General features: G+C 40.0%; 1 protein-coding gene and 1 long non-coding RNA gene across 51 annotated transcripts in view; one reads left to right on the top strand and one right to left on the bottom strand.

Annotated features, from left to right (window-relative positions):
- The window catches only part of ADD3 (adducin 3), a 127967-nt gene that overhangs the window by 43133 nt on the left and 58694 nt on the right, over positions 1-26140 (top strand). For 5 of the 50 annotated variants that reach the window (XR_014068865.1, XM_081541682.1, XM_081541557.1 and 2 more), the window contains one exon: positions 809-959. The exons of 33 other annotated variants lie outside the window; for them this stretch is intronic. The gene's annotated coding sequence lies outside the window, so the exon portion shown is untranslated. Of the gene's footprint in view, positions 1-808; positions 960-2719; positions 3100-25497; positions 25574-26140 lie in introns of those variants that run through there. 12 more of the 50 variants (XR_014068864.1, XM_081541527.1, XM_081541516.1 and 9 more) reach the window with 3 other exon arrangements.
- Positions 1603-2768, bottom strand: LOC145526385 (uncharacterized). The gene is made up of 2 exons (XR_014068872.1): positions 2570-2768; positions 1603-1732 (listed from the first exon to the last, which is right to left on the bottom strand). It is a non-coding gene; the product is annotated as an uncharacterized LOC145526385 (long non-coding RNA).

The raw sequence follows: 26140 nt of genomic DNA, 5'->3' as shown, positions 1-26140 counted from the left end.
CAAAGCAATTTTTAAAATGTGTCCTTTACAGTTGTGAGTAGTGTAATTTCATGGAAGGCAGGAAGCTTGTGCTCCACTGTGTATCAGGGAGGTAAACAGGTATTGGTGCACAGAAGGCACTCAGAATATTTTTTTGTTGAATGAAAGAATATGCTTCCTAAGAATTAGAATGATTTATTTAAAGAATAAACCATTCAAACACCAGTTCTTTGAAATCTGAACTATAAGAACTACTGATAAGTTAGTGATGAAATATGGGTCCTTTGTGTGTGTGTGTGTGTGTGTGTGTGTAGAAAAAAACAAACGAAGTTAATTTTTTAAAAAACATATAAAAATTCCTGCATGAATATAAAGTGCAAATATGTTCTTATTCCACTGAAGCATATTTGCACTTGAGATAAACCCATTGGGACAAAATGATTATTCCACTAAGGCTAACTCCTCTCATAGGAAATATTTCCTTGATTTAGTTGTTTTCTCCTTTATCTCTTGAAAAAGATTTTTTTCTGCTTACTGTTTTCATGTATTTTGCTTTTCCTGTGTGTGTGTGTGTGTGCATGAGTGTGTGTTTGTTTTAATAAAGGCAGTGCTCTGTCTCCTTTCTTCAGGAAACACCTTTTTTTCTGTGTGATAGTCATTTTTTTTTTCATTGCCACTTTCATGTGAACTAAGAAGTCATCCTTTTCCTGTGAAAAGGAGATTTCCCAGCTGTTCATAAATTGTGGAGCCTGCTGTGACAGAGAGCAAAATCTCAGAAAGAGTTCCTTCTCTTCATTCCACATGTTCTTTTATTACTTTTTCCATACAGCTGACCTTTTTATATCTAATGTGTACCATCAATTGACAACATGTTGACTTCCTGTTTGAGAGTGAGCTCTGTTTTTGTGTGTCAGACCCTGTGGTAACACTTTTAAGGATTGTGGCAACACTGGTGTACCCTCCTCTGATTGATTTAAAAGGTAAGCTGAGAAAATCAAGTGAGTAAAAGGAGTATTCTTTGAAAGTAATTCTATAGTGTTTTCTTGGTTAAGATGCTCACTACTTCCTCCCTTCTCTAGACACACCCATTTGAGTATATCACTATTTCCTTTGTTTTGAGCCTCTCTTATTTATGTGGGCTTCCCTCATAGCTCAGTCTGTAAAGAATCTGCCTGCAATGCAGGAGACCTGGGTTCGTTTTCTGGGTTGAGAAGATCCCCTGGAGAAGGAAATGGCAACCCACTCCAGTATTCTTGCCTGGAGAATCCCATGGACAAAGGAGCCTAGCAGGCCACAGTCCATGGATTTGCAAGAATAGGACACGACTTAGTGACTAAACCCCAGAACTGCCATTTGGAATATGATCTCCTGTTGATTCACCTGAGCACCTCTAATCAGCATTCAAATACCCAGCTAACTGACTTCTTCAGTAACAAACCCATCCTGAAGTGGAGCTATAGGAAGAATGTGCTGTATTTCTGTTAAATTATCATTGGTCCCAGACATACCGTTGCTTTTGCTCAAGCTGCTGCTATTGCCTAGAACATTCTCTCTCGCTGCTTCTTTGCTTGACTAATAACTCTTATTCTTTTAAATTATAATTTATAAATCTAATATATGCAATTTATAAGTCTCATACACATTGTATACATTATAATCACATGTTAGCTCCATTATGAAATGCTCCCTTTCCACTTCTGTTGTGCTGGGCCTGGGTGAGGTAGTCTTGTTTGTGAGCTCACATAGTTTCCTCCTGCAAAGGATATAAAAGGAATTTCTATTTTTTTGGTTATATTTTGGTGCCATGGAAACAACTTTCAGAAATGGGAAACTAAAGATCATTCATACAAGTATGAATTTGTTAAGAGCCAAGACTGGTTTTGTCATTCTTACTACAACCTCTTTCCTCAGAAAAGTACAACCCACATAGGTGGGTTTTTTTTGGAGCTGTCACGATTAAAGGTTATTCTTGTGAACTCTCAAAGTGCTTGTCATCCATAGACCACTGACACTTCATCAAGGCTATTTGAATGGGTGTGTTCAGCACAGGCCTGGTCAAAGGGTGAGTGTGTACTGAATATGTGAAGGGAAAGGAATAGAATTGAGGCTTGGGAACATTTGTACGTTTTAGATTACTACTTCCTGTTGGACTAAGGAGACTCCTGTAACTTTGCTGTTAGCTAAGGAGATAGTCCCGTAAGCTTGACAGATCACAGCTGTATCCTGTACTTCGTGTGAAAATGTATTTGCTTTCCCTCCTGTTCATTTTTCTAATTTCCTAATACATCAAAGTTTATTCCAGTGTTTTATGGAGCAAGGGGTTGGATATATGCCCAGATTACAATGTGAACAATAGTTAAATACTAGGTTAGAGGCAGAGTGAATTAAATATGGGATATGTGTGCTGCAAAAACTGAATGACAAGGAGAAACCCCATCTGAATAAATTTTTAAAAGATGGTCCCAAGAACATAAACCACTCAATTCCTTTACAAAGAACTAAATACTTGCTCTGTATTGTAACCATTCTACCACGTTATTCTCTCTCAAAGTTTTAGAACAACCTCAGGATGTTACTTCTTTCATCTTACCATCTTTGTTTGCAGCTGGAACAATGTTAATTACCCAGAGCTCTTTCCTTCTTTGGGATTTCATTTTCTAATGTCTACACTGGTAAAATGCTTTCATTAGTGCCATTTCATTTCTTCACGTGAGACAGGTAGCTTGGAAATGTTTTTCAGTATCTCATCTCAGTCGGGATGGAATGTTTCATTGATGATTCTGCGGAATAACAATCAACAATTCCATAGGAGAGAGGATTCCAATTTGAGTATTCTTTCCTGAATGGCAACTTTAACTTTTATGGTAAGAGTGGAAAGAGTACTGGCCTGAAGTCAAGAGATAAGTACTCTGTGCGCCCTTAGGTAGCAGCCTTAGGGAACAGAGTTCTCACAGTTGAGAAGAGAGAATTGGACTAGATGAGCTTAAACATCCTTTCAGCTGTATTTGACATTTTGGGAGCATGAGTTCTCCGCTTGAACAAAATTCAGTTGTCTCGCTCGTTATATTAATGGCTGTTTCTCCAAACACCCACTCTATAGTGTGAAAGATGAAAAAGAAGGTAAGCCAGTTGAACTTTTTGATTTAGAAGGATGAAGCCACAGTGTTGCAGATGGTGAGACTCATCCAGCAGAGCCACAAACAACAGCCAAAGTAGCCACAGGTAACGCTGATGGCCTCCTGACAGTGCAGGTAGTGGACTGATGGTAGGCGCTAACGGATTGACTTATTTACTGACACTCACTTTTATTGGTAAAGCACAGTCTAGAAACAGATTGTCTTTTTTTTTCCCTCTTACTGCTAGTGGGCTTGGGGAAGTCTAAGTGACAAAACTGACTGGAGTTAAGCCTTCCTTTGGGAACACAGAATAAGAGCATCTTCAAGAAATATTTTTGTTACAAGTGAAGCAAATGGGTGCTATACTTCACACAGAGTAAACTTCCTGTAGTGTGCTGTGATGCACAGATGAAATCCAGGTGCTTGTAGAGGAATGAGGAATATCCATTTGTGTGGAAATCTACCATAAAAAAAAATGGACTGGCTAATGAAAGACTATTTGCTTTTAAAAATATTTGTATATTTATTTTAATGAGGTATAATTGACATACAACAGTATATGTATTTTATTGATAATTTATTTGTATTTGTATTTTATTGATAATTGATATACAACAGTATGTTAGTTTTAGGTATACAACATAGTGATTCAATATTTGTATATGCTTTTTTTTTGCTACAGAGAGGAGGCTTTTCTCTTTTAAATTGTTTTAATTTTTTTTCAGGTAAACCTTTAAATATGTTTAACATAATGCATAGGAAAGTGCACAAATCATAAGGTATGGCTTGGTGAATATACACAGCATGAACACCCTGTGTACCTCACCTCAATCAAGAAATGGAACACTGGGAGCACAGGGATGTGCTGCCTCAGGCATCTCCTCCAACTGGCTTCTGAGTTTTGTATAAATGGCATCATTCAATATCTACTGGCTTCTTTTGCTCAACATTTTCCCCCCAAGTTGTTGCATGTAATGGTAGTTCGTTTTCATTGTGTGTATTCCATTTTATGAATACCCAATAATCTACCCATTTTGTTGCTGGACATTCAGATTTTGTTTCCAGTATTTGGTGTTCATATGTATGCATTTCTGTTGAATGTGTTCCTGGGAGAGGAATGGCTGGATTGCAGGGCTGGTGTGTGTCTGGCTTTTGTAGATAATGCCAAAAAATTTTCCAACATATTTATACTAAATGCACAAGGACTTGTAGTGTTCCAGATGCTCCACACCTTTGCCAGTACTTGATATTCACAGTTTTTTGTGTTTTTTTGTTTTTTACATTTTAACCTTATCAGTAGATAGCCATATCCCATTATGATTTTAATTTGTATTTCCTTGATGGCTAATGGTGTGGACAATTTTTATGTATTTATTGGTCATTTAGATAGTCTCTTTTGTGAAGTGCCAGTGGGCAGAATTAGGTTGTCTTGTTTTATTTTTTTGATTTTAGTGGTTTTGAGAATATTCTAGACAAAGGTAATAGCTCTGTTTCTCTCCCCTTCTGACCAATATAAAGATCTTAAAACAGTTTAACTTTTGTTCTTATTCCCATCTTATGTGATTGCATTTTAGTTCTACCTTGTTTTTAACCCCCCCTACATTTGTTATTGCAATCATTTTATATAGCATTTTAGAAACTACTCATGTACCAATATCTATGTTCACTCCTTCCATCTTGGCTCTTCCTTCCAGTTTTCTTTCTGAAATTAATTCTTTGAAAGTTCCTTTAAGTTCATAGAACATTTTAGTGAGACTGTTTTACTTTACTTGCTCTTGACAGTTTTGTTCAGTGTATAGTTCTAGACTGACAGCTATCTTCTCTCAGCACTTTGGAAATGTTTCGGTGTCATAGAACTATTTTTTCTTTCAAGTCCACTGCAAATTTAATTGTCAGTCCTTTACAGGTGATTTGTCTCTGGGCATTTCTGGGAAACTTCTAGACGTGATCTCTTCAAACATGATCTCTTCCCTATTCCATTTCCTCTTTAGGAATTCCAATGTGTTGAACTTCTTTATTGTCTGTGTCTCTCAGCCTCTCTTTACATGTATATATTTTTTTTTCAGCCTTTCTGTGCTTCAGTCTGACTAGTTTTTCCAAATCTGTATTCCAGCTTATTCTCTTTCCACTTGGGTCTTTACAATATCTTGTTTCTGTCTCATACTTTTAATTCTGTCTTTAAGGATTTTGAACATGGTTCTTATTCATGTTGTAGTCTGTGTCTCAGTATCCCATTGTCTGAAGTTCTGGGGGTGGAAGAGATATCAAATTCTACTCTGTTGTTTTCTGCTGACTTTTGTTTAATGTGGTTTGTTTGCTCATGTGCTTTGTAATTTTGAATTTTGAACTTGGCAGGATTTTATCTGTGGGAATCCTTAGGTAGTCTGTTTTGAGAGTAACGTTCTCCAAACCTATGTTTCTTTTCTGCCAAGTATCTGGTGGGGATGGGGTAGGGGCTACCAACCTAAGATCACTTTAGGTTACTCTCTTGGAGTAAGGTTTTGTGGACCATTCTGGTGTGTAAATTCAGATCCCGAGTTCTTGGGAGGATAGACCTGTTGTTACAGATTCTCAGGAGAGATTTTCTTTTGCCACTCAGTGCTCTGGAAAAGACAGATAAGACTGTGTGTGTGTGTGTTTTAAATTCCCTCTGTTTGTGGACATGTTTTTTCTTTTTCTTGGTCTGCCTTTTAACTGAGGGTATTACCCTTCAGGATTCTGGCTTTTTGAGGAGAGGTCTAATAACAACTCCCTACTTTCTGGAAGGAACTCTATCTACCTCTAAGTTGTGACTTAAAAGAAGATCTGATTTCTAATTGAGCAATTTTTTTTTTTCACAACATTGAGCTCATCATTTTCAGAAGATCAGGCAACTTCTATTTTTTACTTTTGATCCTACTCAACCCTCGTAAATTGATTGGAAATTCTTTCATAAGTTTTAAGCTGTTTATACTGCTTTGTATTTGTAATTAAATGTTCAGTTTTGTTTTGTTTTAATTATTGAAATAAGAGTTTATTTCCCTGAGTGTTTCTTCATAGTGGTATGATCTATATAATGACTTGTTTTGAGAGAGGTTTGCTCCTTGGAGCACTAGCTACACATTTTTGTTGTTAAACTGATGAAGATGCAACTCCTCAAACTGTTCTCACTGTACTGAAACACTGGCCTCCGTGCACTGATGGCTTAGGATTTGTCTGGTATATCCTCTGTGTCATGGCAAAGACAAATGCTTAACTACACAGTATCCTTTTTCTAGTTCCTGTAGGAAGGTAGCCATTAATGCCTAGAAGAAGGAACAGATGTGATTAATGTAGTAAATCATCTGCAGAAAGCTTGAAATATCTCTTATCGGGGGGCATTGTTTCACCTTTCATTTTTGGGAGTGTAGCAAATGTAAAAATAACTGTTAACCTTGAAGTTGAAGCAGCTGATTTGCTTCGGGTAGAAGGCCTAACCAAAATCCTTGCTGTAATTTCTAGACACATGATTGAAAAATATAGTAGTAAATGTGTGTTACCTTATTGCTCCCCACTTCTAGTTATTTTTTTAACTTAACAGGAACTCCAGAGGTACTAGTTTGGGCCTTCTTTCCCCTTTCCTTCTCCCCTTTTTATTTAAAACATATCATTTATTACATTGGAGCAGCGGGAATCAGTTTAAAGGACTTGAGAGCTGTGTTAGATGAATGATTTGGCAACTTGGAAATAGCCCAGTGGAGTCACAATCCTGCTTATCTTGGAGTAGCTTTTTAAAACTCAACCATTGAGGATTGTTTCTATAAGCTGCCAAATTGGAAGTTGAATTGAAAAAAAAAAAAAAGCTACACTGATCCACAACCCCCCAGATTCTTGTCAGTACGCTTTGTCAGGATCTTGTTTGAAAGATGATGTAGTCCGCAGGGTAAAAAACTGTATCATGACAGTCAATAAATATTGCAGCTCTGTATTTACGTGGACTTTAGAGTGGTTTTCCTCAAAGGTCTCAATTTTTCATTTTCATATATAAGGTATTTACTTCTCTTTTTTGTTTGATAGTTTTAAAAATGATAGTGTTATTATATCCTAACGTCTTCTATAAAATTGCCAGTATTCACTGGATTATAGAGAAAGCAAGGGAATTTCAGAAAATCATCTATCTCTGTTTCATCCACTCCATTGAAGCCTTTGACTGTGTGGGTCATGACAAACTGTGGAAAGCTCTTAGAGAGATGGGAATACCAGACCATCTCACCTGTCTCCTGAGAAACCTGTATGCAGGCCAAGAAGCAACAGTTAGAACCCTGTATGGAACAACTGATTGGTTCAAGATCGAGAAAGGAATACGACAGGGCTGTCTGCTGTCACCCTGTTTGTTTAACCTAAACACTCAGCGCATCATGAGAAATGCGAGCTGGATGAGTTACAAGCCGGAATCAAGATAGGTGGGAGAAATATCAACAACCTCAGATATGCAGATGATACCACTCTAATGGCAGAAAGCGAAGAGGAACTAAAGAGCCTCTTGAGTGTGAAGGAGAGTGAAAGAGCCGGCTTAAGACTAAATATTAAAAAAAACTAAGGTCATGGCATCTGGTTCCATGACTGCATGGCAAATAGAAGGGAAAAAGGTGGAAGTAGTGACATTTTCTCTTCTTGGGCTCCAAAATCACTGCAGATAGTGATTGCAACCATGAAATCAGAAGATGATTGCTTCTTGGCAGGACAGCGATGACAAACCTAGATAGTGTGTTGAAAAGCAGAGACATTACTCTGCCAACAAAGGTCTGTATAGTCAAGGCTATGGTCTTCCCAGTGGTCACACAGAGCTGTGAGAGCTGGACTGTAAAGAAGGCAGAACGCCAAAGAATTGATGCCTTTGAACTGTGGTGCTGGAGAAGATCCCTGAAAGTCCCTTGGACAGCAAGGAGATCAAACCAGTCAATCTTCAGGGAGATAAACCCTGATATTCACTGGAAGGACTGGTGCTGAAGCTGAAACTCCAATGTTTTGGTCATCTGATGTGAACAGATGATTCATTGGAAAAGTCCCTGATTTTGGAAAGGATTGAGGGCACAAGGAGAACAGGGCATCAGAGGATGAGATGGTTGGACGGCATCACCGATGCAGTGAACATGAACTTGGGCAACGTCTGGGAGATGGTGAGGGACAGGAGGCCTGGCGTGCTGCAGTCCAGGGGGCGTGCAAAGAATTGGACACGACTGGGAGATTGAACAACAACATTTTCTATATTAGAAAAACACCCCTTCTTTTTCCTGCTGCCACTTGTAGGATTGCTCAACCTTTCAGTTAAACAAAACCAAAATTGTTCACTTCTCAGTGTTCCACCCCCTTGAAATAAGCCACATAGCTTTCTGTGGGTGTGCCAGCCTCAGACTGCTGCCACAGTTACTCGATCCTCTTATCTGGCGTCACTCTTGGCTCCTTAGTTGTCTCTTCATCTACTATCTTAGCTCCTCCTTTTTCCTCTTCCACCCAGTTTTTTTCTACTGCTCTAGTCACACCCTTATGGCAGAAAGTGAAGAAGAACTAAAGAGCCTCTTGATGAAGGTGAAAGAGGAGAGTGAAAAAGTTGGCTTAAAGCTCAATGTTCAGAAAACTAAGATCATGGCATCTGGTCCCATCACTTCATGGGAAATAGATGGGGAAACAGTGGAAACAGTGTCAGACTTTATTTTTTGGGGCTCGAGAATCACTGCTGATGGTGACTGCAGCCATGAAATTAAAAGACGCTTACTCCTTGGAAGGAAGTTTATGGCCAACCTAGATAGCATATTTAAAAGCAGAGACATTACTTTGCCAACAAAAGTCCGTCTAGTCAAGGCTATGGTTTTTCCAGTGGTCATGTATGGATGTGAGAGCTGGACGGTGAAGAAAGCTGAGCGCCGCAGAATTGATGCTTTTGAACTGTGGTGTTGGAGAAGACTCTTGAGAGTCCCTTGGACTGCAAGGAGATCCAATCAATCCATCCTAAAAGAGATCAATCCTGGGTGTTCATTGGAAGGTCTGATGTTGAAGCTGAAACTCCAATACTTTGGCCACCTCATGTGAAGGGTCGACTCACTGGAAAAGACCCTGATGCTGGGTAGGATTGGGGGCAGGAGGAGAAGGGGACGACAGAGGATGAGATGGTTGGATGGCATCACCGACTCGATGGACATGGGTTTGGGTGGACTCCGGGAGTTGGTGATGGACAGAGAGGCCTGGCGTGCTGCAATTCATGGGGTCGCAAAGAGTCGGACACGACAGCGACTGAACTGAACTGAGTCACCTCCCTTCTCAGAGGCTCAAGAGCTGTTCTCAGGAGGATTTTTTTGGTTTTGTTTTTCCTTTTCTCAAAATATTCTAAGGAAGTTACTTATACACCATCCAAAGATACATGTTTCATTGACAAATTTCTGTACTAGGGTTAAATTTCTCAGTTTGAACTTTTTTGTAAGAGGGGTTTTTTTTGTTTGTTTTTTGGGGTTTTTTTTTGCTTTTTTGTCAGTGCTTAGATATTATAGCTGTGAATTCATGAATATAAAATACAGATAATGCTTGCTTTATGTAAAATATATGCTCTAAAAAATTGGCTGTGTCCTAATATAATGGGCATCCCAGGTAGTTCAGTGATAAAGAATCCACCTGCCAATGCAGGAGAAGCAAGAGACGCAGTTTTGGTCCCTGGGTCAGAAAGATCCCCTGGAGGAGGAAATGGCAACCCACTCCAGTATTCTTGCCTGGGAAATCCTGGGGACAGAGGAGCCTGCAGGCTCCATGTGGTTGAGAAGGAGTCAGAGACAGCTCCGTGACTAAGCAACAACAGTAGTTGTAACTTGGTCAAAATGGGAGGTCTGTTCTCAGCAATTTAACATGGTGTTCTTTTCACCTTTCATCAGATTAGCCAAATTTTCCAATTCATAAAAATAATCTTTCTCCTGTATATAAGCATCTTTCTGGGTCAGTGAGCTTGAGCATTTAGGTGCCTTTCAAACACAATGCTTGTGATCAGTTGTGGCTTTCTTTTTTTTTTTTCTTCAGAGTGTTATTCACTCAGTCGTGTCCAACTCTTTTCTACCTCATGGACTGCAGCCCACCAGGCTTCTATGTCCATGGGATTTCCGAGGCAAGAATATTGGAGTGGGTTGCCATTTCCTTCTCCAGGTGATCTTCCCAACCCAGGGGTTGAACCCGGGTCTCCTGCATTGCAGGCAGATTCTTTACTGTCTGAGCCATAAAATCTACCATACTTGTACTAGATACCATTAAGGCTTTAAGCCCATAGGGTGTGGTATATCTGGGCCAGGTTGACCAAATTATTGTTTACTGACCTTTGTATTAACCTAGAGCATTCTTAAGTCTCCTTTCATGGTGATATGGTGGCAGATTGCAGTTTGACTGGCTCTAAGATAATTTGTCTTAATTATTCTTAAGTCTTTGGTTAATGCAGTGTAAGAAAAGCATTGTTCCAAGAACGGATATAAATGGCTTTTGAGTTTCTTTTCTTAGCATGCAAGTCAAAAGATTAGGGTGAAAGCAAAAGCACATGACACAAAAGTGTATGGTTTGCTAGCAGATTATAGGGTTCCTCTGGCTTAAATTATACAAACCACTGTAAGCTGTTAACTAGTGACAATTTTTATCTCCTTTTTCTATTGGTCTCTATTTTCTGTTAGTTTTCTATTCTATTAATTTTATTTAGAATAAAACCATGTGATAAATTATAGGTTTATTAGGTATGTTGCTTTACGTGTCTTTCTGCTCCCCCCACCCCCAATACCTACTCATCCTTTTAAGATCCAACTCCAATGTAGCTTCTCAAGAACTTTTCACATTGGCTCCTTTCTCTGAGTTTGTAATGCATCTCTAATAACAGAGTGTGCTGTATAATTTTTAAAGAAACTGTCTCCTTTCTTCCTCCCCCGACCCACTAAGTTGCTGGTATGTTAGAATCAGAGATTATATCTCATTCATTTCTTCATTTTCTAATTGTACTGCCAACTCAGATGTGTAGGACATGATAGGTGTTGAATGAGTTGTTAAAAGAATGAATGAATTTAAGCTGCCGCAAGTGGAGAAAACCTACCTGAATCCACGCCCATCGTGAGATGAGACCCTTTTCCCATGCAGGGCGTGGAGACCAAAGCCCTGGCACCTGTCCCGGCTCGGACCAGGGCTTGACTCGTTGCGGGAGACCCCAGGTGTCCCCCGAGATACCCGTACCAACCTGAGAAGGCCTGGCTTCCCGCCACAACCTGAGAGCGTCCACGGGATCCCCCCCCTCCACCCGAGACGGGGCCCTTTGCACCTGCAGTGCCTCGAGAGCCATCCTGAGTTCCCTCTGGCACTTGAAAGGAGGCTGGACTCCCTCTAGGCGGCCCCAGAGGCTCCCCAAGATAACCGTGTCCCCACGCGAGCGGAACCCCGAGTCTCCAGGCGCGGCCCGACAGCGACCCCGCCTCCCCTACGCCACCTCTTCTTGAGAGGGGGGCCGCCGGCTTTGCCTGCACTCGACGGGAATCCCTACTTTCCTTCGCACCTCAAGAGGAGGCCTGTCACTTCTACTGACACTCGAGAGGAGGCCCCAAGACACCAGTTCCGGCCCCAAGACGAAAGGTCACCAAGGAACCCCACAACGGCACACGGGGCCCAATTCCATTGCAGCGACTCGAGGGGAAGCCCGGCTGCCCCTGGCAATGGCAAAGGAGGCCGGGACTTCCCAGAGGCAACAAGAGAGGCTCCCCGAGGCGCCACGCATAAGAAAAAAAAAAAAAAACAGAAAAGTAGAAAAATTAGTTGATACTAGTTGATGAATTGACTGACCACGTTAGAATTTAAAGATAATTTTTTGAAATATAAATTCAGAGCAGATTAAAAATCAATACAGCTATAAATTTGGCACAGAACAAGTGCCAAGTTGGATATTCTCCAACTTTAATAATATTTAGGGGCAGAGAGTATGATGCAGTAAACTGAAGTGCCTCTAAATGCGAAGAAGAAATGTGTTTATGGGCTATTTTTGTTTCTGTTTGTTTTAATTTGAATTAAACCTGTCATGCTGTCTGTTTGGCTGAGGAAAGGTTGGCACATCTACCAACCACAGGAGATACTTTCCTGAAGTCACACGGAACTGGAGGGATTGAGGAATGGGAGTGAAGATGGGGAGAAAATTCCCAAAACTGTGTCCTGCTCTGTCTTGGATACAACTTATGATGTATTTGGTGATTAGAAGCTGTTTTTAGTTCTAAAGGATGGGATGTGGTTCTTGTCATGAGTAGGCAGCACGTGTTCTAGAGCTTGATCTTGGAGAAGTAAGATTGTTAGTCCTCTAAGTCCTATGATTTGTCAGCTTGGCACTCACCTAGCTAATTAGCACTCTTTGAAGGTAAATACTTGAATTCGGGGGAAGATAATTTTTTTTTTAAATTGGTATGGCTTTTTTCCACTGGGTAAATTATTTGAAATATGACACATTTTTCCAACTAAATAGATTTTTAATTCTGTTTTGGACTTTCCTCCAAAGCAAAAATTATTTGTGAATTCAGGTTTCTTAATAGCATATGAATATCATGAATATTATTATTCACTTTTTTTATGTAGGGTTTTTTTTTTCCATGCAGGCGTCTCATCATTTGTTCTTGTTCAGTTGCTAAGTCGTGTCCCATTCTTTGCAACCTCATGGACTGCAGCACTCCAGACTTCTCTTTCACTCTTTCCCACAGTTTGCTCAAACTCAGTAGTCAGTGATGCCATCCAACCATCTCATCCTGTCGCCCTCCTCTCCTCTTACTCTCAGTCTTTCCCAGCATCAGAGTCTTTTCCAATGAGTCAACTCTTCGCATCAGGTAACCAAAGTATTGGAGCTTCAACTTCAGCATCAGTCCTTCCAATGAATATTCAGAGATGATATCCTTTAGGATTAATTGGTTTCATCTCCTTGCTGTCCAAGCAACTCTCAAGAGTCTTCCCTAGCACCACAATTTGAAACCATCAATTCTGCAGCACTCAGCCTTCTTTATGGTCCAACTCTCACATCCGAACGTTGATTACTGGAAAAACCATAGCTTTGATTAGACAGACCTTTGTCAGCAAAGTGGTATCTCTGTCTAGGTTTGTCATAGTTTTTCTTCCAAGGAGCAAGCATCTTTTAATTTCATGGCTGCAGTCACCGTCCACAGTGATGTTGGAGCCCAAGAAAATAAAATCTGTCACTGTTTCCAGTTTTCCCCCATCTATTTGCCATGAAGTGATGGGACCAGATGCTATGATCTTAAGTTTTTTGAGTTGAGTTCTAAGCCAGCTTTTTCACTCTCCTCTTTCACCCTCATCAAGAGGCTCTTTAGTTCCTCTTTGCTTTCTGCCCTTAGAGTGGTATCATCTACATACCTGAAGGTGTTGTTATTTCTCTCAACAGTCTTGATTCCAGCTTGTGCTTCATCCAGCCCAGCATTTCACATGATGTATTCTGCATATAAGTTAAATAAGCAGGGTAAATATACAGCCTTGATGTACTCCTTTCCCAATTTGGAACTAACCCATTGTTCCATGTCTGGTACTGACTGTTGTTCTTATCCTGCGTACAGGTTTCTCAGGTGCCAGATAATATGGTCTGACATTCTGTCTCTTTAAGAATTTTATAGTTTGTTGTGATCCACACAGTCAAAGGCTTTAGTGTAGTCAATGAAGCAGAAGTAGATGTTTTTCTAGAATACCTTTGTTTTTTCTGTGATCCAACGGATGTTAGCAGTTTTATCTTTGGTTCCTCTGCCATTTCTGAATTCAGCTTATACATCTGAAAGTTCTTGGTGCACATACTGCTGAAACCTAGCTTGAAGGATTTTGAGTGTAACCTTGCTAGCGTGTGAAATGAGTGCTCTTCTGCGGTACTTTGAAAATTCTTTGGCATTGCCTTTCTTTGGGATTGGAATGAAAACTGACCTTTTCCAGTCCTGTAGCCACTGCTGAGTTTTCCAGATTTGCTGGCATTTGTACTTTAACAGCATCATCTTTTAGGATTTGAAATAGCTCAACTGGAATTCCATCACCTCCACTAGCTTTGTTGGTAGTAACGCTTCCTAAGGCCCACTTGACTTCACACTCCAAAATGTGTGGATCTGAGTGAGTGACACATACCCATCTCTGCATGAAATGTTCCCTTAGTATCTCCAGTTTTCTTGAAGAGATCTCTAGTCTTTCCCATTCTATTGTTTTCCTCTATTTCTTTGTATTGTTCACTTAAGAAGGCTTTCTTATCTCTCCTTGCTATTCACTAGAACTCTGCATTCAAATGGTTATATCTTTGCCTTTCTCCTTTGCCTTTCAGTTCTCTTCTTTTCTCAGCGATCAATTTGTAAGACTTCCTCAAACAACCACTTTGTCTTCTTGCATTTATTTTTCTTGGAAATGGTTTTGGTTACCGCCTCCTGTACAATGTTATGAACCACTGTCCATAGTTCTTCAGGCACTCTGTCTACCAGATCTATTCCCTTGAATCTATTCATCTTTTAAGAGATGGTTAATAAAATGCATTGTTTTTGGAAGTATTATGCCATGGTTGAGTCAAAGTCACTTTCTTTTTTCTCCACTTGAAGTTTGATAGCCTTCAGATACAATACAGACTCATAAGTTTGATTATTTTTTGTTTTAAATTGGGATAGTGCCTAATCTTTAGACCTACTGTTGTGCCGAATTTCAGCCTCAAGCTCTGTTAGGCTTGACTCATCAATCATTGTATATTATGTTGAATATATTTTTTTAATCCAGAAAAGGCTATTTTGAGTATTAACCACATCTCACTTATCTTCAACCTTTTCTATAATATGACTTTTCTATAATTGCTTCCTCTTTAAATCCTGTATTACTTCTTTTAACAAATAACCATCTCAGTTCAGTTCAGTCTCTCAGTCGTGTCCTACTCTTTGCAACCCCATGAACCACAGCACGCCAGGCCTCCCTGTCCATCACCAACTCCCGGAGTCCACGCAAACCCATGTCCATTGTGTTGATGATGCCATCCAACCATCTCATCCTCTGTCATCCCCTTCTCCTCCTGCCCTCAATCTTTCCCAGCATCAAGGTCTTTTCAAATGAGTCAGCTCCTCCCATCAGGTGGCCAAAGTATTGGAGTTTCATCTTAACATCAGTCCTTCCAATGAACACCCAGGACTGATCTGCTTTAGGATGGACTGCTTGGATCTCCTTGCAGTCCAAGGGACTCTCAAGAGTCTTTGAACACCACAGTTCAAAAGCATCAATTCTTTGGCGCTCAGCTTTCTTCACAGTCCAACTCTCACATCCATACACGACCACTGGAAAAACCATAGCCTTGACTAGACGGACCTTTGTTGACAAAGTAATGTCTCTGCTTGTTAATATGCTGTCTAGGTTGGTCATAACTTTCCTTCCAAGGAGTAAGCGTATTTTAATTTCATGGCTGCAGTCACCATCTGCAGTGATTTTGGAGCCCAGGAAAATAAAGTCAGCCACTGTTTCCACTGTTTCCCCATCTATTTGCCATGAAGTGATGGGACCAGATGCCATGATCTTAGTTTTCTGAATGTTGAGCTTTAAGCCAACTTTTTTTACTCTCCTCTTTCACTTTCATCAAGAGGCTCCTTAGTTCTTCACTTTCTGCCATAAGGGTGGTGTCATCTGCATATCTGAGGTTATTGATATTTCTCCCGGCAATCTTGATTCCAGCTTGTGCTTCTTCCAGCCCAGCGTTTCTCATGATGTACTCTGCATATAAGTTAAATAAGCAGGGTGACAATATACAGCCTTGACGTACTCCTTTCCCAATTTGGAACCAGTCTGTTGTTCCATGTCCAGTTCTAACTGTTGATTCTTGATCTGCATACAGGTTTCTCAAGAGACAGGTCAGATGGTCTGGTATTCCCATCTCTTTCAGAATTTTCCACAGTTTATTGTGATCCACACAGTCAAAGGCTTTGGCATAGTCAATAAAGCAGAAATAGATGTTTTTCTGGAACTCTCTTGCTTTTTCAATGATCCATCGGATGTTGGCAATTTGATCTCTGGTTCCTCTGCCTTTTCTAAAACCAGCTTGAACATCTGGAAGTTCACGGTTCACGTATTGCTGAAGCCTGGCTTGGAGAATTTTGAGCATTACTTTACTAACGTGTGAGATGAGTGCAATTGTGCGGTAGTTTGAGCATTCTTTGGCATTGCCTTTCTTTGGGACTGGAATGAAAACTGACCCTTTCCAGTCCTGTGGCCACTGCTGAGTTTTCCAAGTTTGCTGACATATTGAGTGCAGCACTTTCACAGCATCATCCTTCAGGATTTGAAATAGCTCATCTATCAAGTATTAAAGAGGTGAAGGACATTATTCATTTATCATTCATATTTTTTTAATTTGCCTGTGCTAGGTCCTGAGGCACCCTGCCTTGCTGTTTCTCACAGCACATGTGAGAACTATGTCAGTGAACAGACAATTGTGAGTCAGTGTAATGAGTGCTATATTGGAGGTGAACCAGAGGGACTTGTGGCTTTAAACTTTAGGCTGGAGGCTTCTAGGAGGCTTTCCTTCATAAATCCATCTTTGAAAGGGAGGCAAAACTGCTGCTGCTGCTGCTGCTGCTGCTAAGTCGCTTCAGTCGTGTCCGACTCTGTGCGACCCCATAGATGGCAGCCCACCAGGCTCCGCCGTCCCTGGGATTCTCCAGGCAAGAATACTGGAGTGGGTTGCCATTTCCTTCTCCAGTGCATAAAAGGGTAAAGTGAAAGTGAAGTCGCTCAGTTGTGTCTGACTCTTAGCGACCCCATGGACTGTAGCCTACTAGGCTCCTCCGTCCATGGGATTTTCCAGGCAAGAGTACTGGAGTGGGGTGCCATTGCCTTCTCCGGAGGCAAAACTAGGGTATTCCTAAAGGAGGAATTAAGGAATGTAGTCAGAAATGCCCGCAGATAAGAGTTCATTTCACCAACTTGATGAGGCCATCATTATCTTTTTTAAAAAATTGGAGTATAGTTGATGTACAATGTTGTGTTAGTTTCATGTGTACAGCAGAGTAAATCAGTTATACATATATTTATATCTATTCTTTTTCAGATTCTTTTCCCTTATAGATTATTATAAAATATTGAGTATAGTCCCCTGTGCTATAGTAGGTCCTTGTTGTGTACCTGTTTTATATATTGTCAAAGTCAAAAGTCTGTTTTCCCTCCCCCAACCCCTCTAGTTTACTATATATTGTAGTATGTATGTTTTAATCCCAAACTCCTGATTCATATTTGTTGAACAGAATATGTGTTGAACTACCCCCCATATTTCAACCCTCAAGCTGTTTCTAATATTATAAGGAACCTGTCTAGTCAGTACCCTTTTCCTGACTCAAAGCATTTTAAATTCTCAGAAGGAGGTAGGATGTTGAGTCAAAGTGAATAAACAATTTTGATTCTTGATACATGAACACCGTGGTCACCATTTTAATCAAGGAGTTATCCATGCTGTATTATCACTTCTGAGAACAATTAGTTTGTGGACAAAAGGCCATGCTGAGAGTAAGAGCTCCTCTTAAGCACTCCCACACATTCCAGGGCCATCTCTGACTTATGTTTTGTAACTCCGGGTGGCGGACTGTTCTGTGACGATAACTCCTACACAGAACTCACACACCTCTTATTGCCTCAGCTTTGGTATGTTTTTTGTCTAGGCCTTTTTTTCTCCGTTTGACTTTTTCTCCTTCTGTTGAATCTCTTGTACTGTTTGGTTGCCCCTCAACATCTGGGGTTTCTTTATCGCAGAGCCTCCCCACACTGTGTGTAAAACTGCCTTATGTGAAAATGACTTGTAATGAAAAATCACCACTCTGCTTTTTATCTCCATTGCCACTGGTTGTATGACTTTATTTGCTTAACCTCCTTGAGTCTCAATATTCTCATCTATAAAAGGAGCCTGATAGGGTTGTTGTGGGTGATATATAAGTATATAGAGCACACAACAGTCTGAATTATTCTAGTGGCACTTCAACTGCTTGGTGGCAGTCACTTTTTTTTTTTTTTTATTTTTTATTTGGGGGCTAATCACTTTACAGAATTGTAGTGGTTTTTGCCGTACATTGACATGAATCAGCCATGGGTTTACATGTGTTCCCACTTTTCTTAAAACGCAAAAGTTTACACATGCTTGGCTTTTAATCTTTTTAAAATTTTGTGCCTTTTCATATGCCCTGTGATTATCTCCCTGCCCCACCCCCCCATTCTTCTGTCACTTTGCTTTCCTTTTTTGGTGAATGTTCAGCCTTAGTTGTTTTGCTTCTTTGATCATACCAAGTACACATTTACCCAGGCATGTCCATTCGGCAGATACTCATGGATGCTTTCAGTGTGCTAAGCTCTGTGCTAGGTTTTGGGATAGAGAGGTGCTCTCATTCAAGGAGGGGAAAACACAGGGAAGCAGCCAGCTGGTAGGGGGAGTTCTGTAATGCTATTACTTAAAGCGTTATGGAAACCCAAACCTACATGAAGGAATTTTAAATTTGTTTGATAAGATCGGAAAAGTAGGTTAGCTTTTAGCTGGACCTCTCATTTGGTGGATAAAAGAAAGATCATTCCAGGCAAAAGGAGCTGTTTATACAAAGACAGGTAAAAATGTAAGGTACATATAGTCACTAGGAAGTCAAAAGTCTGTTTTCCCTCCCCCAACCCCTCTAGTTTACTCCAGTTCTGTCATAAAGGCAAATAGAAAAGGAAGAGGCTTTTTTTCAGATATGACAAATTGCTTGCGTCGGTGCTTGCGTTATTTTCTTTGCATATATTTGCAAAATGAGAGCAAATGTAGGGCTGGGGTAGCACACGTGCTTAGAAACAATATGTGGAAAGTGCATATTGTTGAACTGAACTTCGTACTGTCAATTTTCCCTCCACTTGCTGTGTTTCTTCCCTCTAATCATTTACTGTATTCCAGGCACTTTACGATGGGTGTCTCTTTTAATCCACACAACTTTATGAACTAAGATTTTCCTTATTTAGCAGATGAGATAACAGGCTCAAAGTTGTTTAAAAAAAACTGAAACTAAAAAACTTATTTAAGATGTATAGCCTTTAAGTGGTTGAACTCTTCCTCCGAACCAGTGTTATCTCCAAAGTTTCTGTTCTCTTCACCCTTAAAATGTGGAGCTGCAGCCAAAGCCCCTTAGACTAGGTCCACCCAGTAAATTGCTCAGCAGTTGGATGACTGGTACAGGCAGCCAAAGCTTTCTAAGTTTTATTTCCTTCACCCAAGAAATTGAGTAATTGGAGCAGATGAATCTACACTTCCTTTTAACCTTATGATTTCTTCTTAGGCTCCTTCCATCTGTTTGGTTCATATCTGATCATTTTGTTCAGCCAAGTATAAGTTACATGATGTAGTAGAGAATGTTCTGATCTCCAGGTTGCAAAGACATGACTACTTGGAGTTGTTTAAAATCACTTTTGAAATCAAAACAGTGATTGCCTCTGGGAATGTGGGAGAAGGGGATTGCCTAGGAAGAGATATGACAGAGATTTTCTGGGGTAAAGAAAATGTTCTATATCTAGACAGGAGTTGGGGTTATACAGGTATACACTTAACATGTTTCTTCAGCTTCATTGTATGTACATTTTGTACCAAAAGAAAAAAAGTGATAAACAAACACTGAACTCTAGCTAATGATATGCCTGCTGAAGTATTTGGAGAAAGTATACAGTTCAGTTCAGTCGCTCAGTCGTTTCCAACCCTTTGTGACCCCATGGACTGCAGTACACTAGGCCTCCCTGTCCATCACCAACTCCCAGAGTTTACTCAAACTCATGTCCATTGAGTCGGTGAGGCCATCCAACCATCTCATCCTCTGTCGTCCCCTTCTCCTCCCGCCTTCGATCTTTCCCAGCATCAGGGTCTTTTCAGATGAGTCAGTTCTTCGCATCAGGAGGCCAAAGGATTGCAGTGTCAGCTTCAGCATCAGTCCTTCCAATGAATATTCAGCACTGATTTTCTTTAGGATGGACTGGTTGGATCTCCTTGCAGTCCAAGGGACTCTCAAGAGTCTTCTCCAACACCACAGTTCAAAAGCATCCATTCTTCAGTGCTCAGCTTTCTTTATAGTCCAACTCGCACATCCATACATGACTACTGGGAAAACCATAGCTTTGACTAGACGGAGCTTTGTTGGCAAAGTAATCTCTCTGCTTTTTAAGAAGCTGTCTAGGTCGGTCATAACTTTTCTTCCAAGGAACAAGCGTCTTTTAATTTCATGGCTGCAGTCACCATCTGCAATGATTTTGGAGCCCCAAAAAATACTCTGTCACTGTTTCCACTGTTTCCCCATCTATTTGCCATGAAGTGATGGGACCGGATGCCTTGATCTTAGTTTTCTGAATGTTGAGCTTTAAGCCAACTTTTTCACTCGCCTCTTTCACTTTCATCAAGAGGCTCTTTACTTCCTCTTCACTTTCTGCCATAGGGTGGTGTCATCTGCATATCTGAGGTTACTGATATTTCTCCTGGCAATCTTGATTCCAATTTGTGCTTCATCTGTACACTTCATTTGTACAGAAAGTGTACAATTGCCTGTAATTTACTTTAAAATGCATGAAAGGTAAGCTAGATTAATGGATGGGTAGTTGAAGACGTGATAAAGTATAGGACAGTGTTAATGATAGAATCTAGCTAGTGCATGTATGGCGCTCACTGTAAAGTTCTAATTTGCTGTATATGTAAAAGTTTTAAGAATAAATATATATTAGTATTAAATACAATAAATTCTTGCAGAGAAAAATCACTTTAAAAATGAGCTGACACAATTTCATATCTCCAGCCTCCTCATTTGAGTGGTCTTTGTTAGTACCACCCAAGGCTCTAGTTAGACTGTCATGAGTTTAAGTGACCTGATTTAAACAACTCAGGGAGATCTTTGCTTTCCTTAGCCAATCTTGTAGGTGGGGTAGGTTCCTTCCCTTAGACATTTCAAACTAGTCTAAGTGTCCTCAGAGCTTAAGCTTGCCAAGCAAAGCTCATCTCTGTGGCTGTTTGAGTCAGTAATAGTTATACCATATTTCTAGAAGCTAGTGTCACCAGCAGCCAAAGGTTAAACTTTCCTTCTCCTCCCCTTTCCTACCCCAGATATATCCTCAATCAGATGAGGTTTGTTAAGGTAAAAAACGTTCTTTGTTTTTTGTTTTGTTTTGTTTTATTAATTATTTTAGTTGGAGGCTAATTACTTTACAATATTGTAGTGGTTTTTGCCATACACTGACATGAATCAGCCATGGGTTTACATGTGTTCCCCATCCTGAACCCTCCTCCCACCTCCCTCTCCATCCCATCCCTCTGGGTCATCCTAGTGCACCAGCCCCGAGCACCCTGTATCATGCATCAAACCTGGACTGGCAATTCGTTTCACATATGATAATTTACATGCTTCAATGCCATTCTCCCCTATCCTCCCACCCTTGCCCTCTCCCATAGAGTCCGTAATACTGTTCTATTTGTCTGTGTCTCTTGATGTCTCGCATACAGGGTTATCTTTACCGATTAACTAAATACCATATATATGTGTTAGTATACCGTATTGGTGTTTTTTTTCTGGCTTACTTCACTCTGTATAATGGGCTCCAGTTTCATCCACCTCATTAGAACTGATTCAAATGTATTCTTTTTAATGGCTGAATAATATTCCATTGTGTATCTGTACCACAGCTTCCTTATCCATTCGTCTGCTGATGTACATCTAGGTTGCTTCCATGTCCTGGCTATTGTAAACAGTGCTGCGATGAACATTGGGGAATATGTGTCTCTTTCAATTCTGGTTTCCTCGGTGTGTATGCCCAGCAGTGGGATTGCTGGGTCATATGGAAGTTCTATTTCCAGTTTTTTAAGGAATCTCCACACTGTTCTCCATAGTGGCTGTACTAGTTTGCATTCCCACCAGCAGTGTAAGAGGGTTCCCTTTTCTCCACACCCTCTCCAGCATTTATTGCTTGTAGACGTTTGGATAGCAGCCGTTCTGACGGACGTGAAATGGTACCTCATTGTGGTTTTGATTTGCATTTCTCTGATAATGAGTGATGTTGACATCTTTTCATGTGTTTGTTAGCCATCTGAATGTCTTCTTTGGAGAAATGTTGGTTTAGTTCTTTGGCCCATTTTTTGATTGGGTGGTTTATTTTTCTGGAATTGAGCTGCAGGAGTTGCTGGTATATTTTTGAGATTAATTCTTTGCCCATTGCTTCGTTTGCTATTATTTTCTCCCATTCTGAAGGCTGTCTTTTCACCTTGCTTATAGTTTCCCTTGTTGTGCAAAAGCTTTTAAGTTTAATTAGGTCCCATTTGTTTGGTTTTGTGCTTTGTTTTCAGTCTACCACTTGTTTGAGTTGCCTTATATTTCTTTCACGAATCACACTTCGTGCTTTCACAGCACTTTAGTTGGAGACAGCTTCTCATTGTGCTGGTTTGAGTTCTGGCACTTCAGAGCATCTTCATTCTGAAGACTGTTTGGAGCAGAGAGCTTTTCTTCTCTTCATTGGTTAAGCCTTAGCCCCTCCCTGTGTGTTCAGTCACTCAGTTGTGTCCAACTCTTTGTGACCCCATGGACTGTAGCCGGCCAGGCTCCTCTGCCCATGGGATTTCCCAAGCAAGAATACCACAGTGGGTTGCCATTTCCTACTCCAGGGGATTTTCCAGACCCGGGATCCAACCCACATCTCCTGTGTCTCCTGCATTTGCAGATGGACTCTTTACCATTGTGCCACCTGGGAAGCCCTAGCCCCTAGTGGTACCCGGATTGAGTATACCATCCAAGTTGTGTTTGAAAATACTGGCATTAGGAGTGTATGAACTCTTGTGCAGCAGAAGAAGAGAGGGGAGGTGCTTGGAACAATGAATTCAATCATGGGATACCTAGTTTATTTTTTAAAAATACAGTTAAATAGGTAAAATATGTTTTGAATTATTTTGTTCTAAAAACATCTTTTTCTTTCTTTTCTATAACTCTCATGACAGTAATTAATCACAATTTATTTTACATACTGAAAACACAAGTTACTGACATGCTGTATGTTTGAAAATACAGTATAACAAAATGCCATTTTACAAAATTTAAGTAAAACAGACATTTGAGATAAAATTGGAGTTGGAGGGCAAGGGAGAGAAGGGGATAGAATACTTCTTGAGTTTCACGTGAGTCTCTGGCACTCAATAGCGAGTATTTGTATTTAAAACCCACAAAACTGATGGGCAGAGGAAAGGAGAAATTTGATTACTTGAGAGTTATCCTAGAAGATTGGATCTGTAAATTTACATGAATCCCTGAAACGGGCAGGTGTATGTGGGTGCCAAATAATGTCTGAACTAACCCAGAAAAACTCACTTTTCTGCATGACTGTGGTGAAAGCATTGGTTCCCAACAACTTTCACATTTATAAGGATTTTTTCTATTTTTGAGGACTAACTACACATTGGGCAGGCAGCTCTGTAGTCCAAAAAGTATTGGCTGGATTTAATGTACTGGGGGCATGTGGATTCTGAAAAATGTCACACCTTGTCTATGCCAATAAATCAAAGTGTCTATTCTTGATACTAAATCTGATGTCATTGGCAAATCTTTCTCCTTATTGGTAGGGTGATACTCAGAAGGGAGAAACTTTTTCCCTGTATTTTGCTCTCTCTCTGAGGTGTTCTTATGGTTTCTTTTTCTTTACTTTTCTTTTTTTTCTTTTTTAAGCTATGAAATAATACTGGCAAGTCCCAAGAAAACTAGCTCTGGATTTCATTTTGTCTCTTCAACTCTGTGTGATCTTGTGCACATTCCTGACATGTTACAAACAGCTTGTGTCTCTGCATGTGTAGTATCCATTTTCAGTGGTGAAAGCCCCAAAAGGAAACAGACTGATTCTTCCATGCACAAACAGCTGGGCAGTTGTGGATGGAATTAATTGCTGATATGTATTGGCTGTGTTTTTCTTCTCTTGTCATTTCCTTTGCAGCTGTGAAAGTGAAATGTGACTTGAAAACAGACATTTCCAACAGTGCAAATCCAAAAATTGTCAAGATGGGACTCTTCAAATAGAATATCCAACTGCTACCTTTGAGTTGTTCAGTTTGGGGGTTAGATGGGGAAGAGCAAGGGATGGTAGCAGGTGATTCATAATTACATATACGGATGAAAAAATAATTATATCAGGCAGTTGGACTATGAAAGGAAGATTTTAGAATGGGTTGACTTATCATATGGCAAGAGTGACCTTATAATACAGCAAAAGGTTAGATCAGTCAGCACCTACCTCCTGAAAGAGGGTGTTCTAGGCCATCTCTCAAAATATTGAAATTTCAGTACTCCAGACTGATTTATTGTTCCAGTGTGAGGGAGTAGCAGTTGGAGAGGGTAATGTGACAACATGTATTATTAAAAATATTTTCCCAGTCTTCTCCCAGAGCTTTTTCCATTGTTTGTTTTAAATTCTATATAAATGATTATATAGCTTATTTTTTACATGCTTAGGTATTTTACTGAGAAACCTATTTTTTTATTTCATCGATTATAGGAGTTCAGTTAATAATAACTGGTTGTGTCTCTGAATGTGCATACAGAAAGTAGTATTGATTAAAATCATTTTGAACAATAATCATGTTTAATAACAGTTTCAGTAACTGAAATTTTAAGCACTGTTAAAGGTTTTTAGACAGTACATATACATCCTATGGAATATCTTATTTGGAAATAAATCAGAAAAAATTAAAGCATGGAGTTATTTGAAAAAGTGAGTGATTGCAACTTTTTTTAAAGCCCAGTGTGCATATTAATGATTTTCATCAAAATAATTTCCCCTTTTATGTGTTTATTTCAATATCATATCAAAGCATAAATCAAATCCCTTGTTTTTGAAGGCAACTCTTGCTAATTAGTTGATAAGAAAATGCTTTTGTTGTTTCTGCATTGCCAGGAGAACTGGAGCATTGGTAGAAAAGGATAGGTAATGCTTGAACGTTTTCAGGTCCCCTGTCTTAGCCAAATAGGCCAAAGTCAACTTCTAGAGCAGTATTGCTGACACCTTGAGATATGCAGAAGCTGCTGTTGCTAAACTTAGAAGTTGGCATGGTTGGACTTCCTTTATAGTAGTCCACTTCCACCTAACATTCTGTTGGCTGAACTGCATGATATACCTTGCATTTTATCTTTACTTTCTTCAGGAAAAAGAAATGTCTGTATTTTATCCTGTGGCAGGAAAGCTGATATACAAACCTGAACTTTTCCCCCATTTCTTTGAAGACAGGTAACCAATTAATTTTGACTGAAGCACTGCAGAGTGTCATGGCAACACTAACGTGCCGTTTGCCCTCACTGAAGTCGGTCTGGGTGTGGTGTTTCCCCTAGAGTGGGCTCCACCCTTGCTCTAACCGCACGGTGTGGATATCTCACTGTTTAAAACAAAGTTCATTTTTAGGGCAGCGTTGCATCAGAGTTGCCACACAAAACCCGGCTTAAGAAAATTACAGCAGCTTCCATTCTTTTTAATAAGTAAGTACAAAATTGTCCATTGTAATCCTGAGAGCTCACAGCTTTAGGGGGAAGCAGAGATAAGATAGATGGTTAATTTTGTGCCAGTTGCTACCAATGTGCAATATTCTTCCTGGGGAGGAGCCTGTGGCTTTATCAGTCAACTAAATTTTTTCCTGTTAGTTTGCTTGTCTGCTTTTTGGCCCTCTTGAACAGTTTACTGAATTGTTCTTAATTGTTTGGGGGGATGACATTGACTGTTTAAGGAAAATACTGATAGTCTCTCATGTACTAATTGTGTAAGAGCAAAATGTTTAAGAGCAAAATGCTTAGTCGTGTTTTACACTGAATGTATTGGACTCATTAATAGTATAATCTGGCCATACTGTATTTCAAGGCATTATGGCATGAACTTTGTGTGTAAGAGTGGGTTCATTGAATTAAAAAAAGGCAGCATCTAAAGAGCCTTTATTTCTGTCATAATGATGCTTTGTCCTCCTGCTATTGGGTGTTTGTCAGAAGAGTTGGGGAAGGCTGAAGCCCAAAGTTCTGCTCCGTGCCTTGTCTGTGCCTCTGTGTTCTTTCTAG

This window comes from Giraffa tippelskirchi, chromosome 2 (assembly GCF_054371585.1).
Source record: "Giraffa tippelskirchi isolate mGirTip1 chromosome 2, T2T-mGirTip1v1.2.pri, whole genome shotgun sequence".
NCBI classification, from domain to species: domain Eukaryota; kingdom Metazoa; phylum Chordata; class Mammalia; order Artiodactyla; family Giraffidae; genus Giraffa; species Giraffa tippelskirchi.
This window is presented reverse-complemented; position numbering and strand designations above follow the sequence as displayed.